Source organism: Octopus bimaculoides, chromosome 4 (genome assembly GCF_001194135.2).
Source record: "Octopus bimaculoides isolate UCB-OBI-ISO-001 chromosome 4, ASM119413v2, whole genome shotgun sequence".
NCBI lineage: Eukaryota > Metazoa > Mollusca > Cephalopoda > Octopoda > Octopodidae > Octopus > Octopus bimaculoides.
The window spans coordinates 45,279,808-45,285,038 of NC_068984.1; the positions used below are offsets into that span (position 1 = coordinate 45,279,808).

The window sequence follows — 5,231 nt, forward strand, 5'->3', positions numbered from 1 at the left end:
TTTTTCTCTTTAAAATTCTTTCTAATATTTGATAAGATGGATACATCGAAACCGGTTACATTTTAAATCACTCACTGTAACAAAAATATTGAACATTCCCTAAATGTTGTGCCTTTTCCAACTTTATTTACTTTTTATCTATAACTTCTGATTTGTATGAACTCTTAACTCTTTTTCAACTATATATGTATATATACATATATATACCGTAAATCCTCGAGTATAATCCGCATTTTTTTCCCAAAATTTAATGGTCAAAATCCCTAATGCGTACTATATACGAGGTTAAAAATAAAAAATATCTTCTAAGCAATGTCCGAATCTCTATTTGCTGTCCGGCAATGTTTATTCAGACGCATTTTGTGATGTCGGACGCGAAAATACCTTAAGCTAATACCTTAAGCTATAATTTTTTTTAACTGACGTTATTACTGTTATTTCTTTATTTTCTGCAAACAAAGTGTTCAAAAAAAGCTACACCCTTGCATTATGTTATATATACAATAATAATTAAGGACGTTACTGTATATATGTTTACAAACCAAGGACGTTATATAGACCTCCTTGACTCAAGTTAGAGAAGGGGTGCGTATTATGCACAAGGTTTAGGTTCTTCAGAGGTACAGCCCCCTAAAAATCCCCTGCGTATTATACTCAAGGGCGGACTATAATCGAGGATTTACGGTATATATATATATATATGCATAGTAGAGTATGAGCTTGCGCTTATTTTCTTTCTTCGAGTTTGCTAATCTATTTGTCTATGCTTAGATTTAATAAAATATATAATAAATGTATTGCTTGAAAAGGAAAAATTATCTGAGTAAAGTATTGATTTTTCACATAGACACACGTCTGCAAAGAGTGTAGTCGAGTGACTTACCCCAGATATATGACTGGTAGTTATTGAATACGCACTTTAGGAATGGAAGTCAAAGTTGACCTCTCTGAGTTAGATGAGCTCAGAACATAAAGGAATATCTACCACTTAATGCAGAATACGAAACTATGACGTGTAAGTAGTACATCTGAAATTTAGTCAGTCTATTCACATCTCACTATTACTATGTTCAGGGCGGATAGTGTGGGAAAGAAGTAATTTTCTGATGGGCCAAGCCACCGATTTCTGGAATAGGTTTCGCAAAGACATTCGAACTATGGTGCAATTTCTATTAATGTGTTATTGATTATGTCAATAGAAACCAAAAGAGAAACGAAGTTGATTCTAGTGAAATTTATCCTGAAAACATAGAGGTAGAAATTATAATATAATTGTTACGTTAGTTTTAACATATCTAAAGTAAGGATTATACAAAACTAAGTGAAAATAGTTATGTGGAGTTGTGCGAAGAACCCCAATATTGGTCAATGATTAATATTGTTTCTATTATTTTAGGCAACTGCGAACTGTTTAGATCTCAGTATGATCACATTAGCAAAGCAGATAGTTCACGGTTCTTTCTGAAGTAGTGAGAGAATTACAAAGTAATCCTGGAAAAATGTATGCCGGTTAGCGAACAAAAATACAACATAATATATACCACTATGCATTTGATTAGGAACAATACATTTCTTCAAGTTTTTTCAGTTCTATTGTTGGAATATTGATTTATTCTGCTTAAATCCAAAGATCATGTATTTTAGGTGGTGATTGTAAAAGAACAAAGACTGGAGGAATTTATTTACTTTTCTTTTTTTCGTTTATTTTTTTTCTTCTTTTTACTTGCAGGGTCTGGAGGAAAGGACAATGGCCATGACCTTTGCATGCCCTCTGAAACAGGTGAAAAGGTATGAACAAGAACGAATTTCTAGAGGGTTGACGGGATTGAGGACAATGATGGGCTCAAGACCTGATGGAGTTGAACACAACAAAGTTAACAAGAGCAAGAGGGATGTGCGTGTTGGAAATGCCTGAGTAGAAGTGGTGTAAGCCCATCCAGCAAAACCAGAAGCTGGAGCATTCTTTGTGCATGACATGACGGCAATCAGTCTGATGGCTCTTTCTGAATGCAGTTTAAGAGGTTTACGTGTTCAGCAGCAGCAGCAGCAGCAGTATCCACAGAATGGAAACAATACTCCATTATGGGTCCCATCTGAGCTTTGCAAAGATGAAACCTATTGTTGGAAGCTAACCCTGAAGAGAAAGGCGAGTCATTAGAAGGCTTCCCGATGAATGTTAAGGATGTGCTTTTGCCAGGAGAAATCCTCATTGAGGCTTACCATTCAGGTCGATCGTGAGGGCTCTAGCTGTGTGCCATTCGTGTTTATGAGTGTGTGATGCTATATAGTCTTTTTATATGAGTATCATTTGTGCTTTCATGCTGTTGAAAGAGACAAAATTGGCATGTCCCCCAATTGAGGATACCTTCGCGGTCTCTGTTTATGGAATTAGCGTAGATTAGGCGTGTGATGCCTAGATAAAGTGAAATAGATTAAACAGATAATTACCAAGGAGTTTGCCTCTTGCCCTATGACACCCGCCACTTCTACAGATAAAATATTATAAATGTCTTATTTAGCTGGGAATAAAACCAGATATTTGTAGTGAGATGACATTGACATTGCGAGACACCTGTCTTTATGTTCGGTTGATTACTTCTGCCTCTACATTTTTTTACTGTACAGTCCACCACACTTAAAATAGTTATGTTATAGAGACAAAGGGAAACATAATTCGAGATATAGCTGATTAAATCGGCTTAACAGCATGACTGGTACCAGATGAGAGAGCATGTATGTGTTCGTTTGGACCTAAAGGAAATAACAGACAGATCATTATTGAACCGACTTTATTGTTTTAAAAAGATATATATTTTTAATATATTGGATACTTTACTATTTGCTAGACAAAAGAATAGAAAGATCACAAATAGAAAGCCTTTGGTAACAGATTCGTTCGTTCAGGATTGATCTGAGAATAAGCAACAGCAACAGCAACAACAACAGTAGCACTTACTCTGTCGCACTGGAACGTTAAAAGGTAACTGATTTATATGTAGGTATGAGATTACTCTTTGAATTAAAGGTGAATAGGAATACGGCAGCTGACTGGTGTTACTTCCTACGAGGTGTATGTGAGTAACACTTGGAAGCTCATTCGCAGAAACTGATACACGATGTCCTGTTACCGTAGAGAGTGACCAATTCAAATATATACATTGTAAATATTACCGAGAAGAGCGGCATAAAGTTCATCGGGTGTTTGATACCGTTGAAATAAATTCAGGCATATGCCTGCCTCAATGAGATATGTCATCGGTGGTACTAAACACTTTAGTCCGTTATAAGATAGTACATTTGGATTAGATACACGTTTGATCTCCACTGGCTGAACTTCATATGTAAAATTAGGTGATAAAAATTACACTCATGAATTATAATTATAATTTTGCAGCCTTTTGTTTTACTCAAACAATTGAAGGAAGATGGATATTAGCTAAGAAAAAGTGCAACAGTGAGGAAAACACAATGCTTAGTTCACATCCTATCCTCTGAAACACACGTGGAAGATAAAGTTCAATAATCTGGAACACTTCTTCGCTAGTCTAATTTGTTGAAACAATGAAAATTGTATTTAATATATAGATAAACGTATATTGTAAGTTTCAAACTTACGATTGTTTTTCTTTTCTTTTATTACTTTTATTTCTTTATGAATTAACTGTCACCACTTCTAGTTTTTCACTTTCATTTCTTGCTCATATGACTATCTTATATCCTTTCCATCCTTAAAATAAGACTAAACCGAATCCCGTATTTGACTAGCACTTTGTTTTACCGACCTTAGAAAGATGAAAAGTAAAGTTGACTTCGTCAGGATTTGAACTTAACATAAAAGTCTGGAACAAATGCCGCCAAGAAATTTGTCTTACGATCTACAAGGGTTGCCATTCACTGTCATCTAAATAATCGGTTTTAATATAGGAAAAAACGCAAACATCCATGAGTAATATGGTAGGGCGTTTTTTCAATGCTCTAATAATTCTGCAAGTCTATCACTCTTGAACAGGTTTTCCCATATAGCCACAAGGCCAACAACTTGGTGAACCAGAATTAATTACATCGACTCGTCTGCCTGACTGGCGCATTAGTTTATAGATCCCAGAGGAATAAAAGTAGAATTAGATCACGGCGAGATTTGAACTCAGAACGCAACTAGCAATAAATACACCTCAACATGATTTTTCTCGATGCTCTAACGATTCCGTTAATACACCACCCTAACAATCTTTCAAAGTGTGAAAGAAAGAAATTGGCAACGTGGATATAAGCTGAGATGAATTTGACTCAATGGGGATTTCCCTGAGGTTTATAATTTCTATTCTTGGTTATTTTTATTAGCTGTAGCTGTCAAGAAAGTTGACAACTTCATTCTGAATCTAAGTAACGATTTCAATAATAACAACAGCTCTCAAGGAACACAAAACTCAACTTAAGAAATTAAACCGAACAACCAGCCAACGGACCGACAGTCACACCAAACAGCTAAACAAACAAACGGAACCAAGAAGCACAAGTAAGACACAAAAACTAAATCATTATACATGAGCTCCGAATCGTTGACGTTCGTGGGTCACAACGAAGACCTACGCATACACACATGCAAACACATACATACATACATACATACATATATCTTTTATCTTTTACCTTTCATTTGTTTCAGTCATTACACTGCAGCCATGCTGGGGCACTGCCTTGAAGAATTTTAATCGAATGAATCGATCCCGAGTACTTTTTCAAAGCCTGCTACTTAGTCTATCGTTCTCTTTTACCGAACCGCTTAGTCACGAGAATGTAAACACACCAACACCGGTTGTTAAGTGGTGGCGGGGAAACAAACACAGACACAAAGACACCCCTACATCTTCCCACACACAAACACACACACACACACACACGTACAAACTCACACATGCACACATATATACATATATTCATATGCGTATGCATGTATACGATTATAATATATATATTTCGTTTTTGGATTTGGTTTGCAAGATTTTTTATGTGATTTTGTGTGTTGAAGCATATTCTGTTGTGTCTGGGGAGAGTCATTTTCTTATTGTGCCTTAAAATTTAATACACTCACCGGTAAAATTTCCACAGTCACTATTGATAAGGTTGCAAGACGCAACGAAAATTCTAGGAAAATAAAAATAAGAAATAAGCGGAAATTTTACCGGTGAGTGTGTTAAATTTTAAGGCACAATAAGAAAATGACTCTCCCC

The 5,231-nt window shown here is 35.7% G+C and overlaps 1 long non-coding RNA gene across 2 annotated transcripts in view; it reads left to right on the top strand.

Moving 5' to 3' along the window:
- Nucleotides 1-5,066, top strand: part of LOC128247674 (uncharacterized) — a 6,501-nt gene extending 1,435 nt beyond the window's left edge. Inside the window, exons 1-4 of one of the 2 annotated variants that reach the window (XR_008264036.1) lie at nt 986-1,015; nt 1,730-1,788; nt 2,847-2,980; nt 4,667-5,066. This is a non-coding gene — a long non-coding RNA (uncharacterized LOC128247674). Of the gene's footprint in view, nt 1-985; nt 1,016-1,729; nt 1,789-2,846; nt 2,981-4,666 lie in introns of those variants that run through there. The other variant, XR_008264037.1, reaches the window with a different exon arrangement.
- The last annotated feature ends 165 nt before the right edge of the window (nt 5,067-5,231 follow it).